Source organism: Panthera uncia, chromosome B1, assembly GCF_023721935.1.
Source record: "Panthera uncia isolate 11264 chromosome B1, Puncia_PCG_1.0, whole genome shotgun sequence".
NCBI classification, from domain to species: domain Eukaryota; kingdom Metazoa; phylum Chordata; class Mammalia; order Carnivora; family Felidae; genus Panthera; species Panthera uncia.
Window position 1 is genome coordinate 182,217,588 of NC_064811.1, and position 20,284 is coordinate 182,237,871.

The window sequence follows — 20,284 nt, forward strand, 5'->3', positions numbered from 1 at the left end:
TTCTGGAGAATGTTCCATGCACACTTGAAAAATATGTGTATTCCACTATTTTTGAACTGTCCTGAATATATTTGTTAGGTCAGTATAGTCCAATGTATCATTAAAAGCCATTGCTGCTTTATCTATTTTCTGTCTGGATGATCTATCCATTGATAGTGGGGTATTACAGTACACTACTATTATGGTATTACTGCCAATTTCTTCCTTTATGTCTGTTAATAGTTGTTTTATGTATTTAGGCACTCCCATGCAGGGTCCATAAATATCTACAATTGTTAGATCCTCTTGTTAGATTGTTCCCTTTAGCATTATGCAGTGTCCTTCTTTCTCTATTGTTACAGTCTTCGTTTTAAAGTCTATTTTGTTTGATGAAGTATTTCTACCCTAGTTTTCTTTTTGCTTCCATGTTAAATGTATTCTGCCCTTCACTTCTAATCTGCATGTGTCTTTAGGTCTGGAGTGAATTTCTTGTAGACAGCATATAGATAAGTCTTGCTCCCCCCCACCCCCATTCAGGCACCCTATGTTTTTCCATGGAGCATTTAATCCACTTACATTCAAATTAATTATTGATAGTATATGCTCATTATCATTTTGTTACTTGTTTAATGGTTGTTTTTCTATTCCCTCTTAGTTCCTTTCTTACTCTATTCCTTTAGGGTTTGATTGCTTTCCTTACTGACATATTTTTTTCTCTTTATTTTTTGTGTATCTATTATAGCTTTTTGATCTGTGGTTGCCATCAGGCTCATATACAACATCTTAGGCATATAGCAGTCTATATCAAGCTGATAGTGGCTTAGTCTGAATCCATTCTAAAAGCACTAAATTTTTTACTCCCCTATCCCCATGTGTTATGTATATGATGTTATATTTTACATCATTTTATTCTGTGAATCCTCTGATTTTTATCATTGATTTTACTTCTCTATGCTTTAATTTCTGTACTGGTTTTATAAGTGATTAATCTACCTCTTTTATTGTGTTTGTAATTACCTGTGAATTTTTTCCTTTCTTAATTTTCTTATTCCTGATTAGGGCCATCATTTTTACTGAAAGAATTTACTTAACATTTCTTGTAAGGCTGGTTTAATGGTGATGAACTCTTTTAATTTTTTGGAAACTCTGTCTCTCCTTCTATTCAGAGTGATAATATAAATGGGTGAGTGTACTTGTTTGCATTATTTTTTTCCTTTTTGCACTTTGAATATATCATGCCATTCCCTTCTGGCCTGCAGAGTTTCTGCTGAAAAATCAAGTGACAGACTCATGGAATTTCCCTTGTATGTAACTATTTTCTTTTCTTTTAAAATTCCCTATCACTACATTTTACCATTTTAATTATTATATATTGGTGTGGACCTCCCTGGGTTGATACTGCTGGGAGTTCTCTGTGCCTCCTAGATTTGGGTGTATGTCTTACTCAGAGTAGAGGAGTTTTCAGCTATTATTTCTTCAAATAGTTTTTCTGTCCCCTATTCTCACTATTCTGGGATCCCTACTATGCAAATTTTACTATGCTTGCTGATATCGTTGAGTTCCCTTAAGCTCTTGTCATTTTTTTAAATTTTTTTTCTCCTTTTTTCCGTTCAGCTTGGTTGCTTTCCATCACTCTGTCTTCCAGCTTGCTGACCCATTCTTCTATGTGCTCTGATCTGCTATTGATTGCTTCTAGTATATTTTTAATTTCAGTTTTTGAGTTCTTCAACGTGGGTAGGATCTTGTTCACATTTTCCATCTCTTTGTTGAAGGTCTCACTGAGATTCTCCACTGTTTTCTCAAGTTCAGTGAATATTTTTATGACTGTTATTTTGAATTATCAGGCACATTGCTTATTTCTGTTTCATTTAGCTCTTTTGCTTGATTTTGTCCTGTTCTTTAATTTGGGGAATATTCCTATCTCCTCATTTTGAAAAACTTTCAGTGTTTCTATGTGTTAGGAAATCAGCTATGTCTCCTGATCTTGAAAGTAGCAGCCTTCTGAAGAAGTGTTCATGTGGTGCCTTGTAGTGCAATGTCCTCTGTTCATTTGAACCAGGCATTGTATGGATGTGTCATATGCAGGTTGCATGTGCCCTGCTTTTCTGGTTGGGTCTTGTTTGCCTTAAGCCCATTCAGCTACAATGGCCTACTTTGCCTGTTATGGGCCAGGTTTTTGGTCCCAGGGCTTTTAAGGAGCCAGTCTACAGCCCCATGGACTTATAGTTGAGCAGTATCAGCATTTAGACAGGGTGTCTGCCCTCAGTACATTTCCTGAGGCTGCGATCACACCAAACCACAGGACTCTCTCCCTATGTTGTGCCCTGAGGGGTTTTCATCAGTGGGATGGTCCTACAGACAAACCATATCCTGCGTCCAATTTATGGGAGATGCAGTGACTCCAAACTGCAGAGCTATTCTCCCTATCTATTCCCTGAGAGGTTTTTGTTGGTGGGTGGTGCAGGAAGTCAGATTACGTACCTGTCCCCGGCCAATCTGTTTGGGCTGCAGATGCACTGATTGACGGGGCACTCTGCACTGTTGGTGCTGCTGTTGCACTTCTGTGTGTCATTATCTTTCCCTGTGCCCAAAGCAGGAATCACTTTGGCGTGGTGGCAGTCCTGGCTAAGGCTGCTTGTAGGATGAGATGGTATAGAAGCTGCTTTGGAGGGACTCCTGCCTAGGAGTGGTGGGGGGATTGGATGGGGCAAATCTGCAGGAGAATGTGGGGTCAGAGTTTGTGGTGTTAGCAAGTCAGGTGGAAGATGCTTGTGCAAGTTCCTGCAGGTGTCTAGCTGTCATGGGGGTTTAGAGGGAAGAAATGACACCTGCCAGATCTTTTGTTCTTTGAAAACTCTCTCCTAAAGATCCCTGCCCATCCAATGCACATTCTGAGGTTAGTAAATAAGTCTTCATGTATCTTAAATTTGTAATATTTGTTATGCCTCTTTTCATGTGATCTAACCAGGCGATTCTTCTGTGTATACATGAAAAAAATGTGCATTCTATTTGTTTTGGATGGAATGCCATATATATATATATACACACACACACACACATATATATATATATATCTTTTAGAACCCTGTATTCTGAAGTATGTTTCAAGTGAAAAAAATGTTCTTGTTGAAAAAAAAATAATGACTTTAACTGGGGGTACTTACTTAAAATAAAGCATATCGGGCAGGATGGGTGAAATAGGTGAAGCAGAATAAGAGTATACTTATCATAATGAGCACTGAATAATGATAGAATTGAATTACTATATTGTACACCCTAAACTAATAACTAATATAACACTGCTTACTGGAATTAAAATTTAAAACCTATTATATATGTACATATATATATGTACACACATATAAATACATATAAACACATATAAATAAGGAGAAATCCTACCATTTGTGACAACATGGTTGGATTTTGAAGACCTTTTTCTAAATCAGAGAAAGACAAATACTGTATTATCTCACATGTGGAATCTAATAAAAAACTAAAAGAAAACAAATTTATAGAAAAAGAGATCAGATTTGTGGCTGCCGGAGGTGGGGAGAGGGGTAATCGAAGGACGGTGGTCAAAATGTACAAACTTCCCATTATAAGATAAATACATGCTAGGAATATAATGTACAACATGATGACTATAGTTAATATTGCTGTATGATACAGAGGAAAGTTTTTAAGAGACTAGATCCTAAGTGTTCTCATCAGAAGGAGAAAAAAATTTTTTTAGTTCTATCTAGAAAAGATGATGGATGAAACTGAACCTATTAAGGTACTAATTTCACAGTATAGGTAAAGCCATCATGCTGTACACTTTAAATTTATATAGTAATGTATATGAATGACTTCTCAATAAAATGGGAAAAAATAATTCCCTCCCCAACCCCCTCCTCCAAGAAAAAAGAATATAGCATGCTAAGTTGATGTCCAGAGGCTGACAAAGTTAGCTGCCTGAATGGCAATTCTACTCAGATGTTTTGCTAAAAGGGAAGAAATATGATGTGATAGCTTGAAGGAAGAATATAGTGGAGTGCAAGTTAAGGGTTTTGGAAATGTATTATTTGCTTGTTGTTGTTGTTTTTCCTTAAGATGATCAAGGTTTGAAGACCCTTATAGGCTGAGGAGAAAATCCAATAGAATTAAATAATTTGGGGAATGGAAAAAAAAATCTTCATGTACACCCCAGGTGCTTTTGAAACTGCTGCTTCTATGCTGTTTCTCCAAGGGGTTGTTTGCTATACTGGCTCTTTAAGGGCAATTTCAATTTCTTACTGCTTTCAGTGCTCCCAGAGCTAAGCCCACTGAATTTTCAAGTACTGGAATTAAGCCTTGCTAGTTTTGAAAGCCAAATATTGTAGGGACTTGTCTTCCCAGTGCAGGTCCCCCGTGCCTAGGATACCTGGTTGGGTTCTGCTCTTCTACCCTCTGCTTGCTTATGGTGCCCCTTCTGTTTGTGGTTAGTCTCACTAGGAGTTTGGTTCCCTGCCCCATCTCCCCCCTCCTACTGTTCTTGATGTGGCTATACTCTAGGTCCGTCCGTGGGATAAGGTGAACCTAGGATCCTCCTACCTCACCATTTTCCTAGGAGTTCTAGCATTCATAGAAGTCCCTAGTATTCTTTAACTGATGAAACAGTAACTTTTCAGGGGCACCTTCGTAGCTCAGTTGGTTGAGTGTCTCTTGATTTCGGTTCAGGTCATGATCCCAGGGTCATGGGATCAAGCCCCATGTCAGGCTCTGTGCAATGTGGAGCCTGCTTAAGGTTCTGTCTCTCTCTTTATCCCTCTGCCCCTCTCCCTCTAAAATAAAAAAATATAGGAAAATAGAAAAAAAGGAAGTATTTTTCCACTGACATTCAAGCAGCTGATAAATGCAAGTGCATAACTTATATATGATTTTGCTAAAACCAAATCATAACAAAATTATTCTTGTGTATAAATGTACAATTTTTACTAATATAATTTCATATTATTTTATTGTCCTTTTTAACTTTAGGTTTTTATTATATTTTAATCAAAACACTCCAGTTTTACTATCAAAAATCATATATAGCTGTGTGAGGCCAAATAAGAACCTTCTGTTGTACACAGAGTGGTACATTCTGGGCTCACATAGGGTCCATGTTTACTCATCAAGCTGCCGTTGAGACCAATGTATAATTTAGAAGGGAGGGAAAAGAGATTAGAGGCAATGAGTACTTTGCCTTTGCTCAATATCATTGATCAAATAATCTGTCGGTGCCTATATAACATGCCTGAGAAAATAGTGTAGTTTTATTAGTGGTAACTTTCCAGAATCAATAACTTTTCTAATGAATATAAAAGCCTGGGTGCCTTAGAGTCCAAATTCATGCAATTGGATTGCTTGTTGTAATCAAGCAGTGGCATTAACGTTCTGATGTGATAAAATAAGTGTTTAGTAATTTAGTCCTCAACTGCTTCTGGCATTTCAACTCTTTGTTGGCATATAAAGCAGAAATTTCTCCTGTAGTAAAAAGTAATTTATTGACTTTTTTTTTTATCACCTGTGATGAATAGGTTATTGGACTTGCAAGCATTTCTATTCAGACATTGCAGGACAGGAGTTGGCTGGCACCAACCTTAGCAAATTGAAATTCAATCCAGATCAATAAGGCGTTTTATTTAATTTGGTCCTGGAATAGAAATAATCATCACATTTTCTAATAAGCATGTCTAATTTCAATTTTCACACTATGTATTTATTCTGTATAATCAAGCATAACTGCTGGCCTTGTTCTTCTGAGTTGACAAATGCATTGCATAGATGTGCACTTAGCAGGTAACTACTATATAGGATGTGGTGGGCAAAGAATGTGCCTAGACATAATAATGAAAATTTGATAAATGTCTACCTATAACTTGTAAATATTCCTAAGACTTTGATTGTATTTACTGGTTGTCTACCTAGGTAACAACAACCAAAAAATGTATGCATAAGGATATGTAATTTTCTTTACATAGCAACCAGCTTGTTTTTATGAAATATTTCCAAACTGAGGAAATTCTAAAAGCTTACTGAGGTTAAGTAATTCCTGGCTAAAATATGCTAACAGGCTATCAGCATTGAAGTGGTTAAATAAGTGTCAGTTGGCTTGTGCTTTGTAACACTGTCTCAAACTGACTGGTTTTATACAACCATTTATTTAGCTCATTATTCTATGGGTAGGAAACATGAGCTAGACTCTGCTGGAAGGTACTGGTCTCAGGTACAGTCATCTGAGCATCTGTGATAACTGTGGTCAGCTTGAGGGTCAGCGGAGACAGCCTGGCCTCTCAGATATTTGAGTTGGTCGATGACTGTAAGTTGGGTGTCTATCATACTCCAGAGGCCTAGTCTGGACTTATTTGCTTGGTGGTCTCAGGGGTCTAAGAGCACTAATAAAGTAGCATTAATGCACAAGCACTTCTACAGTTTCTGCATTCATCTTATTTGCTCATATCATATTTATTAAAGTAATCAGTTACCAACCACAGACTCTGTAGGAGAAGGCACTACCAACACATATGGATACAGGGAGGTGTGAACATACTGGAGCCTTGCCGAAGCACTGGCTCAGGTCCTGGTTTCTTTAGCACTCTTTATCAATATCTGTATGCATCACTTTCTCATTTCTACTGAGCTAAGATGTATTTTTGAAGACTTAAACATCCTTTTGCCTAAGATTTATTAATCTCAGAACATGAACTGATGTTTAGAAGACTTCTCCAAGATCAAAAGAGATGGCAGGTGTCATTTCTCTCCCCATACGCTAGTCTAGATAGCTAGACACTTGCAGAAACCTATGTGAACATTCTCCACCTATCTTGCTGCAACCACATAGCCTGCTATGGCATGCTCCTGTGTACTTGCCTCATCCAACCTACCCTGCTTGGCAGGCATTCCTCCAAAGCAGCTCCTGCCCCAACACACCCTGCAAGCAGCCCCAGCTTTCACCACTCCAAAATAACTCCTGCCCTGGTAAGAGGAGAAGGTGACCACACACTAATGCACCTGCAGTTCCAGCAGCCAAACCTTACAGCTGGCAGTGCAGAGAAAGTACCCTGCCGATCAGTTCAACTGTAGCCTCAGCAAATGGAATGGCAAAAGGCATCTCGTCTGACTGCCAGCCCCACTCACCAAGGAAGTCTCTCCAGAAACAAGGCATGGGAGAACACCCTGCATATTGGTCCTACTGCAGATAAAATAGGGGAAGGGGCAGGTATCTGGTCTGATTGCTGATATTACCAAACTACTAGCCCATGACAGCCCCAGGCAGATCCCATTTCAGCACAGAGACAAAACCCTCCTGGTGCACCAACAACAGGCAAAGTGGGCCAATGGGAGCCAACTGGACTGAAGGCAAATGAGGCTCAGCCACAACTCGGACACAGACAACCAACATAGGACGTATGCTTGAAGTGCCTGATTCTGGTGAACAGGAGATACTGTGTTATTAAGGAACCACAGGAACACTTCATGAAACCATACTTTCAAAATCAGGAGATTTAACTGATTTTCCTACCACACAGAAGCACATACCGAGAGTTAATACAAAATGGGGAGACAGAAGAATATCCCAAAATGAAAGAACAGGGCAAAATAAAGCAAAAGAGCTCTAAAACAGAGATAAGCAATATGCCTGATAAAGATACTCACCAGACTTGAGAAAACAGTGGAGGATTTCAGTGAGATCTTCAACAAAGAGATGAGAAATATAAAAAACAACCTACTCAGATTGAAGAACTCCATAACTGAAATTAAAAATATAATAAAGGGAATCAACAGCAGATTAGAGGGCACAGAAGAATGGGTCAGCAAGCTGGTAGAGTATGGAAAGCAATCAAGCTGAACAAAAAGAAAAAAATAAAATTAAAAATGACAATAGATTAAGGGAACTCAATTACATCATCATGCATAGTAACATTCACATCATAAGGAGTCCCAAAAGGAGAAGAGAATAGGAGGCAAAAAGTTATTTGAAGGAAAAACAGTTGAAAACTTCCCTAAAGAAAGAAATAGATGTCTATCCAGGAGGTACAAAGATCCCCCAACAAAATTAATTAAAGCAGGTCCACATCAAGACTTATAATAATTAACATGGCAAAACATAGTGATGAAAAGAGAATCTTAAAAGCTATAAAAGAGAACAATTATGTACATGGGAAACCGTATGAGTCAATCACTTGATTTTTCAGCAGAAACTTCGCAGGCCAGAAGAGAGTTGCATGATATTTTCAAAGTTCTGAAAGGAAAAAAAGAAACTTGCAACAAAGAATGCTCTACCCAGCAAGGCTACCATTAGAATAGAAAGAGATAAAAAAGAATTTCCCTGACAAACAGAAGTTAAAGGAGTTCATCATCACTACACCAGCCTTACAAGAAATGTTAAGGAAATTTCTTCAGTGCAAATAAAGGTCATAATCAAGCAGAAAGTTAGGAAAAGGAAAAATTAGGAATGGAAAAAAATTTACAGGTGAATATAAACATAATGAAAGAAGTAGATTAATCACTTATAAAACCAGTATGAATATTAACACACAAAAGCAGTAAAATCAATTATATCTAAAAAAAAAAAAGTCAAGGGATTCACAAAAAGACATAAGACATGACATCATATACATAAAATGTGGGGTGGAAAGAGTAAACATTCAGTGCTTTTAGAATGGATTAAAACTTAAGCCACTCTCAACTTAATATAGATTGCTATATGCCTAAGATATTATATATGAGCCTAATGGTAACCACAAATCAAAAAGCTATTAATAGATACACAAAAAATAAAGAGAATAATATCCAATCATTATCACTAAAGAAAGTCAAACCACAAGGGAAGAGAGCCAAGAGAAGAAAGGAACGAACAGGAAACAGAAAAACAACCATAAAACAAATTCCTATCAATAATTACTTTGAATGTAAATGGATTAAATGCTCCATGAGAAAATATAAGGTGACTAAATAGAAAAAAAAAAAAATACAAGACCTATCTATATGCTGGCTACAAGAGACTCACTTCAGACCTAAAGACATATGCAGATTAAAAGTGAAGGGGGCAAAAACATTTACCATATAAATGAAGGCAAAAAGTAAGCTGGGGTAGCAATACTTGCATTGAACGAAACAGACTGCAAAACAAACACTACAAGAGCAATGAAGGACACCACATAATGATAAAAGGAACATTCAACAAGACAATGGAATACATACTTTTCAAGTGCACATGAAACATTCTCTAGAATCGACCACATGTTAGGTCACAAAACAGTCTCAATATACTCAAAAACACTGAAATAATATCATGCATATTTTCAGACCACAACAGTATGAAACTAGAAATTAATCACAGGAAAAAATTTGTAAAGAACACAAATATGTGGAGACTAAGTAACATGTTACTAACCAATGAATGGGCCAGCCAAGAAATCAAAGAGGAAATCTAAAAACACACTGAGCCAAATCAAAGTGAAAACAATGGCCCAAAACCTTTGAGATGCAGCAAAAGCTTTTTCTAAGATTATAGAAATACTGGCCAACCTCAAGATGCAAGAAAAATCTCAGATAACCTAAATTTAAACCTGAAGGGTCTAGAAAAAAATAAAAAAGAAACAAACCCTGAAGCCAGAAGAAGGAAAAAAAATTATAATAAAGACCAGAGAAGAAATAAAGAGACGGAGAATAAAAAAGAAAGAAAAAGAAAAGAGTAGAATCGATCAACGAAACCAGGAGTTAGTTCTTTGAAAAGATCAACAAAACTGAGAAGACTTTAGCCACACTCAACAAAAAAAATAAGAAAGAATACCCAAATAAATAAAATCAGAAATGAAGAGAAGAAATTACATCACAGAAATAAAATATACCACAGGATTATAAAAGAATATCATGAAAAATTATAAGCCAAGAAATTGGACAACTTAGAAGAAATAATTCCTAGAAATATCTCCCAAAACTGAATCAGAAAAAAATATATGAACAGACCAATTACTAGCAATAAAATTGAATCAGTAATGTAAAAACTCCCAACACACAAAAGATCAGGACCAGATGGCTTCACAGGTGATTTCTTCCAAACATTTCAAGAAGAGTTAATACCTATTCTCAAACCATCCTCAAAATTAGAAGAGGATGGAAAATTTCAAGCTCATTCTATGAGACTAGCATTACTCTCATGCCAAAACAAGATAAAGACATTACAAAAAAAGAAAACTATAGAAAAATATCTCTAGTGAACACAGATGCAAAAATCCTCAACAAAATATTAGTGAAACAAATCCAGCAATACATTTAAAAAATCATTCATCACAATCAAGTAGGATTTATTCCAGAGATGCAAGGATGGTTTGATATTTGCAAATCAATCAGTGTATATATCACATTAATAAGAGAAGGGATAAAAACTAGATGATCATATCACTAGGTAGAGAGAAATCATTTGCCAAAATATGACATCCATTCATGATAAAAACTCTCAACAAAGTAGTTTTAAAGGAAACATACCTCAACATAATGAAGACTATATATGAAGAACTCAAGGCTAACATTGTACTCAATGGTGACAAACTTTTTGAGAACTTTTCCCCTAAGATCAGGAAGGACAAGATGTCCACTGTCTCCACTCTTATTCAACAGAGTACTGAAAGTCTTAGTCACAGCAATCGGACAAGAAAGAGAAATAAAAGGCAACCAAATTACTTTTTCACTGTTTGCAGATAACATGACACTGTGTGTAGAAAACCCTACATACTCTGTCAAAAAGCTATCAAAGAGCTGATAAATGAATTAATTTAGGTCACAGGTTACAAAATAAATACACAGAAATCAGTTGTATTTCTACACACTAATGAAAAAGTTCTGGAAAGAGAAATTTAAAAATTCCACTTATAATTGCACCAAAAAGAAAAAAAGAACTAGGAATAAACTTAGGCAAGGAGGTGAAAGACCAGTATGCTAAAATCTATAAAACACTGGTGAAAGAAACTGAAGATGCAATCAAGTGGAAAGATATCCCATGCTCATGGACTGGAAGAACGAATATTATTTAAACGTCCATACTACCAAAAGCAATTCACAGATTTAGTGCCATCCTTATCAAAGTACCAAAAACATCTTTCACAAAACTAGAATAATCCTACAACTTGTAAGTAACCACAAAAGCCCCAAAGAGCCAAAGAAATCTTGAGAAAGAACAAAGCTGGAGGTATCACAATCCCAGATTGCAAGATCAATTACAAAACTATAGTAATCAAAACAATATGGTCCTCGCACAAAAACAGACACACTGATCAAAGGGTTAGACATCTCAGAAATAAACCCAAATTATACAGTCAATTGATGTAAGACAAAGGAGGTAAAAATATACAATAGGAAAAATACAGGCTCTTCAACAAATGATGCTGGGAAAACTGGAAAGCACCTGTAAAACAATCAAATAGGATCACTCTCTTATACCATACACTAAAATAAACTCAGCACAGATTAAAGATCTAAGTATGAGACTTAAAACCATTAAATTCCTGGAAAAAACATAGGCAGTGATTTACTTGACACAAGCCATACAAGTATTTTTCTAGATATGTCTCTTCAGGCAAGGGAGACAAAAGCAAAATTAAACTAGTGGGACTACACTGAAATAAAAAGCTTAGGCAAGCAGAGGAAGCCATCAACAAAAAAGTCAACCTACTGAATGGGAGAAGATATTTGCAAATTGTGTATCTGATAAGGGGCTATTTTTCAAAATATATAAAGAACTCCTACAATTCAACACCAAAAATACAATCTAAATAAAAATTCAGAGGACCTGAGTGACATTTTACAAAGACGTACAGATGGCCAAGAGAAACATGAAAAGATGCTGTCATTCATCATCATGGAAATTAAAACAACAATGAGATATCACCTCATATATCTCAGAATGGCTAAAATAAAAACACAGGATATAACAAGTGTTGATGAGGATGTGGAGAAAAACAAACCCTTGTGCACTGTCAGTGGGAATGCAAATTGGTGCAGCCTCTGTAGAAAACAGTTTGAAGGTCCCTCAGAATTAAAAATAGAATTACTATATGATCCAGTAATTCCACTACTGAGTATCTGCCTCTAAAAACAAGAATAGTAATCCAAAAAGATATATGCACCCCAATGTTTAATGCAGCATTATTTACAACAGCCAATATGGAAGCAACCCAAGTGTCCACCATACATGGATAAAGAAGCTGTGGTATAAACATATATAAAATGCAATCTTAATCACACACGAAAAAGAATGAGATCTTGTTATTTGCAACAACATAGAAGGATTTATAGGGTATAATGCTAAGTGAAATAAGTTAGAGAAACACAAATACTATATGATTTCATTCATATGTGGAATTTAGGAAATAAAGCAAATGGACAAATAAAAAGCAAACAAAAAAACAGACTCTTAAATACAGAGGACAAACTAGTGGCTGACAGAGGATAGGCAGGTAGGGGGATGGTTAAAATAGATAAAGGGGATTAAGAGTATACTTATTGTGATGAGCACCGAGTAATGTATAGAATTGTAGAATTATAATTATTATACACTTGAAACTAATATAATACTGTATGTTCAAGTGATCATGGACTCTGTGGAGACCCAAGGTTGTTATGGTCCTCAAATATCCATGGTGATCCCATTATCCTCATGTTAAGATATATAATGCATAATTGAATGTAAGAAAGGAACTCTCCTTCATATATGTATTCCTTAAGTCTACTTGCCCTGATTAAAGAGTGAGAGCCCTTGAAGTGATGCAGCCTTGATAAAAGGTTATTCATTGTCATGTGAGGACTGGAATGTTTATCAGCTTCTTTCTCTGCCTCAAAGAAAATGGCTAAGTTAGCATGTAATATATTAAATTACACAACTACTAATGGAAATAAAATATATATAATGAGGCAAAAAATATAATACTATATGTTAACTATATTTCAATTTAAAATGATCCTCTTGCCCAATCCTTCATGAAAATAAGATATTTTAGTGACTTTGCTATAACTTAAAAGTTAGAAAATATTCCCCATACATTTTGGATTTTACAGCTATCTATTTTAATTCCAGATATATGTTACTGTCCCAGATTATCTAATTTGCAATACTCTAAAATATTATTTTAAATGAGCACTCTATTTGAAATTGAAATCCCAAATGTGTAATTCCTATCCTCCTTACCTTTTACTATATTCTTCCAATCACACTCATACCCTCTAAAATTCTCTATAATTTATATTGTGTTTATTGTGTGTTTTCCTTACATTGCAATGTATGTTGATTATATATCCCAAAGTCTGAAATGTGCCTTCCCATGAAGGATGCTTAATAAATATTTAGGGGATGAATTGCATCACTGAACTCTTCCAGGACACCATTACACAAGGCAGGTAGACTCAATACTTATTCTGAGGTTTAATTTGTATTGAATAGAGTCGTGCTTGGTGACTCAGGAGCCCATGCTAACAGCTGCTCAAGAAATAGAAAAATAGATAATTCTAAGAGTTCTAGGGAAAAAGAAGTTGAAGGCATATGTGAATGTGTGTGTATGAATATATATGTGTATATGTGTGTGTGTATGTATATACACCTGTGTATATGTGAAGGAAACATGTTTATACAGGAATTTCATTTTTCTATTATTGTTTTATAATTCATTTTACACTCCCAATAAGGTCCTATTCATGAGGGAGCACTAAAAAAACTAAATGTCTAAATTGGTTGAAACTGAGATTAGATCTAATAATTTCGACAGTCCTTGTGTTTTATTTATTAAATTCCATGAGTGAAATCATATGGTATTTTGTCTTTCTCTAACTCATCTTTCTTAGCATTATACTCCCTAGATTCATCTATTTTGTTGCAAATGGCAAGAATTTATTTTTTTGTGGCTGAATAATATTCCACTGTAACTGTGTGTATGTGTGTGTGCGTGCGTGTGTGTATCCACATCTTCTTTATCCATTCATATATTGATGGGCACTTGGGCTGCTTGCATAATTTGGCTCTTGTAAATAATGCTGAAATAAACAGGGGTGCATATATCCTTTCAAACCAAACAAAAGACTCTGAACTATAGAGAACAAATGGATGGTTACCAGAGGGGAGATAGGTGAAATAGGTAAAGGTGATTAAGGGTACACTCATCATGATGAGCAGTGAGGAATACACAGAATTGTTGCATCAGTATATTGTATACTGGAATAAAAATAAAAATAAATAGAAAAAGAGTCTCTTTGTTAACATTCTGGGGTGACAACTTAGTTTCCATTCATGCAGCACAGTGATTAAATGTACAAATTCTAGCTCCAAATGGCATAGGTTGTAATTCCTGTTTCTCCTCTTAGTGGTGTGAACTAAGGCAAGTTTCCTCTTTATAAAAAATGTCTTCCTGGGGCACCTGGGTGGCTCAGTCTGTTGAGCATCCGACTTCAGCTCAGGTCATGATCTCCAATTTGTAGGTTCAAGCCCCGCGTCAGACTCTGTGCTGACAGCTGGGAGCCTAGAGCCTCCTTCTGATTCTGTATCTCCCTCTCTCTCTGCCCCTCCCCCTCTTACACTCGGTCTCTTTCTCAAAAACAAACAAAAACATTAAAAAAATGTGTTCCCCAAGTTCATAATTTTTTTTGAAGATTAAATGGATACTTCCACATAAATCATTTAAACCAGTTTCTACACATATCCATGATGTAGGCTTCAAAGGTAATGTAGGCATTCCCTGTAGGGTCAACAGATCCTCTTTTTAACTATGTGGCCCATCTCACATGATGCTGAAACCCTAAAGAGCAAATCCTCAAAAGTCTTAAACCTACTGATGCTCCTCTGCCCTTTGCATTCCCTCAGCTTACCCGACCCTCCTCTTGCCCACCTTTACGTGGGCTGGAGTCTCAGGAAGAGACATGGAGACACCTCCTTGCCTGACATCTTTCCTCCTTCCATCTCATTTCCTGTTTCTCTTCTCTTCTCCATCCTCCAAGATTAGAAAGGAGTTTGCTTTTCCCCACTCTTCTTGATCATACATTCCTTCTATGTAAAGACAACAAACCTAAGACTTGACCCTCATAGTGGAAAATGCTTTTCTATACTGAGAAATAACTCTATTATCTCCATGACTGCAATCATTCAGAATTACACTTAGCCAAAGGAGAACTAAAGAAGTGTAGAAAATTCCTTCCCAGAGTCCAGCTTGTAAGTCTCATTTTGCTCCAAAATCTTATTTTGCATGTGAGATGTTAAATTATATCTAACTTTTTAATTTGGCATGCCTTCTGTAATAAATCATGATCTCTCTTGAGTCTGACTGATCCCTTGGGGCAATTGGGAAGGAAGTAATATACTTGAGAAGGAAAAGAAAAACTGATATTTTTCAAATGATACCACATTTTTCACACTTATTACTTTAATTGTACATAGGCTCTTTTGTTTATATTATGCTTTTTAAAAACCAAAACAACTGTTTCAAAGAATTAAAAACTTTAGACAGGAAAGTTAACATTATAATAAAAGTTTATGCTGTATTTGTAGGCAGTTAATAGCCTTATTAAAACCTTGTTCTAGATTATTGAATTATTAGTAGGCTAATACTAGATAATGACTGTAAACCCCTTAACGTGAGGACTGGTACTTGATAAGAATGCAATAAGTCATCATGGTTTTTGTTATACCATTTCTAGTTGCAATAAATTCTTGGCACCTTTCCTCCTTATCTGCGACAACAGGATAATAAATGATTATTTGCACAACTTGGATGGGGATGAAATTATATGAAGGGCTAATTAAGCATTCGTTTCATTCTTTTATTTTACTTGAAGTTTCATTCATTGTGGACATTCAATTTCCTTTCTCATCTTTTAGACAAGGTTTCTCTTGGTTCACTTGGTTGTTACTGAAATGTTTATTGTGTTTACTGTAGTAAAACTATTTTTACACTGTTTTCACTGTCTCTTTTATAATTACCAAATTATTAAATGCTTTCATCCTCTTTATATAATTTTTATGTTATGCCAAACTACTTACATGTGATAAACTGAACTGGTGCCAGTCAAATCACTACTTGTCTGTAAAGTCATCTTCTATATGGCCTAGATTTAATAAGTATTTTAAGCCACCAATACAACCTTTAGTTGACTATATTCTATTCAGTAAACAACAAAATAGAAGTTGTCCTTCATTTCTAAGACCTGGACACTTCCATTCTCTGAGGCCAGTTTCTTGATGTCATTAGATCACCTATTCTAATATAACTTTCCTTAGGACTTGCTTAGACTCTTTGATTCTGATTTTTGCATTGACTCACCTATACTCAATATTTATTTTTCAAAAATTATACCATCTGTCAAGCCCTGTGCTGAGCACAAGATTAGAACAGTGAACAAAATAAACATAAAACCTTCCCTTAGAGCTTAGACTTTTTGAGAACCTGGACAGTTACAGGCAATGCTATACATGTTATGACAATAAAGTATAAACTGCTATTGGATACTATGGGCACACACATGTAAGGGTTTCTTAGCTTAAACTTAAGGATAAGGAAACTTCCTGAGCATATCACCCATAATGAAGATCCAAAGATGAATAGAAATGGCCCAAGTGAAGCACTGACTATGAGTAGAAGGGAAGAATTTTCTAGACAGAAGTCCTTGATATAGGAGATAACACGAAGTAATCAGGGTGACTAGAACCTATGTGTATATGTGTATGAGTTTGAAACTAGAATAAGGGTAGACAGGAAGCTTGAAGATGTCAAGGGTAATAAGTCTATAGAAACAATACATAATATATAGAATTTTATGAATTTTGACCTATTTTTTAGAATCAGCTACTTTAAAAATAGCTAATTTGGAAAGAAGAGTTCAGCATATTTACATATTTATATATGTATATGTATATGTGTCTGTATACACACATGTATACTCAGTTTCTTTAGTTATACTGGCTGGTTTGGGAAGGGTATAAATTTTCAAAGGAAAAGAAATTAAGACAAATCACACACACACACAAAAACCTTTGAGTCCTGAAGATGCTATAAAACATGACCCTACTTTTCCCCTCAAGAAGACTGTTTGCCCATAGAGACTAGTCCCCCATGAATGAGCATGGGGAGTCATGTCTATGGGACACTGCCACTGCTCCCTGCCATTCTCTGACCCAGCTCTTTCCCACCGCCTCCATCTTCCCCTTAATTGTTTCTACTCCTCTGCTTACCATGAAAGGACATACTTCCTAGTAATATAATAGAAATCCCAGTTAAATTTGGTAAATATGAGATCAGAGGGGTCCTCTAATCATCAGTTGAGTCCAGAGAAAGAGCAGCCCGTCTGATACCCCAGAAATTACAAAGTAAGATGTCCGTATTCTGTGTTAAAGCTCTCTCACCCAAAGTTCATGGGGATCTGTATGTGGTGGCCTAAGGCTTCTAGAGGACTGGCTAAATAGCCAAATACTTCTGTTTACCAACAAGGGACGAAGAAACAGCTGAAGGAGCTATACAGGCAGAGAAGAGAGGGTTCAGTGGTAGTCAGGGAATCCAAATGAGAAGATGCATAGCTCTGCAGACAACAATGTGCAGGGATGATCATGACAAAGGACAAGAGGTTCCTTCACATCATAGACTTGACATAGAGAATGCTTCCAAGAATCTAGGTTTCACCCTGGAGAAAGAGGATACCCAAAGTGTCAGAGAAAACTCTTAATGAATGAATGTGTCTGCTACCTAATGAAATGAGATTCTCAAAATAAAAATTACATACAGCTATAGAAGAAATAGACACTTTTTCACCCATAAGATTTGTCTTGGGAATTATGCATGCTATACCACGAAGCTTTGGCTGGCCCCTTCACTCTTTCTAACAAAGACCCCTTCCTATTGAAGGAAAAAAGGAAGAAAGACTATAGAAGAGATGCATAAACATTCTCCTGCCACATGAAGACAATTTTGATGAATGAGAGTGACTATTTTTTGTGACAATTATTGTATATGTTTCTGAATAAAAAAGCATATCTTGACTACCCTGACGTTAGAAAAAAAATATATATCACATGCCCCCACACATATTTTCTTAACTCACACAAGGACAGAATACAAATGCCCATGAATAAACTTACTGTTTTACTAATGACTTTTAAAAAAAGTCTTGAGAAAAATTAAGACCCTCCATTTTATTTTAATTTCTGCTAATTATTTGGATTTCACCATTGGATCTAGTTTCTATATTAAACTTGAAGCCAAAAAAGTCATCCTTAGTTCTACTGACAGCTTTTTCTGGAGTTTCATTATTGTTTTGAAGAATATTTTTTACATATGTTATCAGAATCTGAGTGAAAGTATTGATGTATTGTTATGAAATATTCAAACTAAATATACATTATTTAAACTATTTGAATTAAATGTTTGCAAAAGAATGTTTAAATGATATTTGCTTTAATAAAGACTGATTTTAACAAAAACATATGTTAGAAGTTGAAAGACCATTCTAGTCTTTTCTTAAAGACGATTAAATTGAATATCACATTTTTTTGAAGGAAAACATTGGCAAAATTGAATTAACTGTGAAAATGGCAAGCCTCCTGAAATTAATATTATGGAGACTCACAAAGTAAGAAACAAGAAAATGCACAGTGGTTATTATACACGTACAAATTATGATACAGAATTGTGTTCAGTTTCCTAATTCAAATTATGTTCAATTTCCTGTTCCTTATTTGTTTCCACTTCTGGATAGAAACAATGGAGTACATCACAAGTATAAGCTAAATTTGTTTTGCCAGTGATGCTTGGCAAACAATTGCCTTAGTGATCATTGTGGCTGATCAATTTAATTAGATGTCAGAATCAATGCACCATAGGTGAATGAGGTGAATTGCAACCATGCAAATCTGACTGTTTTTTTTTTTTTTTTTATCTAAGGCAAAGATACACTGAACTTGGGTTTCATTGTTTTAGCTTTCCATGATTTAAGAAGACCATCAGAGGATATGTCTCTATTTAAAATATACAGTTCTGCAGTGCCTACAGATTGTAAATGACATCTGAAGCTTTTAAAGATTTAGCTCTGAATTATCAGGTGTATAATCCAAGCCCATGTGGAACTTTCCCTTATAGAACCCCTCAGAGCTAAGTGAAGGGGTTGTATCCCTATAAGGGATACAAGGGGGTTCTATAATATGTGAGTGATATTTGCATGATTAAGCTGGGATCGTACAGAGAAGTTAGAGCCTGGAAATATAATGGATGGACTCCAGCCACAACCTATCTAATATAAGCACAGAGTTCCAGATAGCACCAGGGTCAGTAAGTCAAACTGATTAATGGGCGTCAGCAGCTCAGAAGCAGAGGCAGCCCAAAGACAATAAATCTTACACTATAGCCAAGATCTAGGCAGCAGTTTTGAAGAAGACAGGGAGGCAAATACGTACCACAATGACCACAACTGTGAAAAATATAACAATCTGGACTTGTCTGGACAGACAAGTTGGACAAGTCTGTGTATTCTAGGGACAAGTATACGAAATATCGAAGACCCCTAAAAGAAATTAGGAAAACATTTAATGAGAACACAGCAAGTGTTCAACTTGGCAAAGACAGTTTAGGTTCTTAAGTAAATGTATTTTCCCTTTTAAATATATTTTTTTTATTTTTTTATTTTTTAACGTTTATTTATTTTTGAGACAGAGAGAGACAGAGCATGAATGGGGGAGGGGCAGAGAGAGAGGGAGACACAGAATTGGAAGCAGGCTCCAGGCTCTGAGCCGTCAGCCCAGAGCCCGACACGGGGCTCGAACTCACGGACTGCGAGATCATGACCTGAGCTAAAGTCGGACGCTTAACCGACTGAGCCACCCAGGCGCCCCAAATATGTATTTTATAAAAACACAGATGTACCACAGACAAATATAAGGATGTGACCAAAAATAGTATTGGTTAATCTAATTCCAGAGCACAGACTTTTCTCTGAGAAACTAAAAACAAAACAAAACAAAACAAAAAATTCCACACACAACTTTTTTTGAAAAGGTATTATTATTTTAAAATACCAAATACAGATTATATCCTGAAGGGAAATGAGCTATTCCTCTTTCAATCTTGAGGGAGAAAAAAATTTTCAGAAATGAGAGTCTTTTTTGAAAAATGACATACCTAATGTTCAATTATACAACACACATACACATCAGCTAATTGCTTTTATTTCTATCTTTCATTCTCCAAATACTATGATCATCATGATGATCCATTTGGGAAAAGATCATCTTCACTTTTATTACATTCTGAACAGGGATTTGCAGATTTCACTTGAT

General features: G+C 35.8%; 1 long non-coding RNA gene across 1 annotated transcript in view; it reads right to left on the reverse strand.

The window, feature by feature from the left end:
* LOC125923443 (uncharacterized) overlaps positions 1–19,508 on the reverse strand; it is a 43,879-nt gene extending 24,371 nt beyond the window's left edge. The window contains exons 1-2 of the long non-coding RNA XR_007458041.1: positions 19,406–19,508; positions 14,859–15,016 (exon numbers count right to left, since the gene is read on the reverse strand). This is a non-coding gene — a long non-coding RNA (uncharacterized LOC125923443). The remainder of the gene's footprint in view (positions 1–14,858; positions 15,017–19,405) is intronic.
* Between the last annotated feature and the right edge of the window lie 776 nt (positions 19,509–20,284).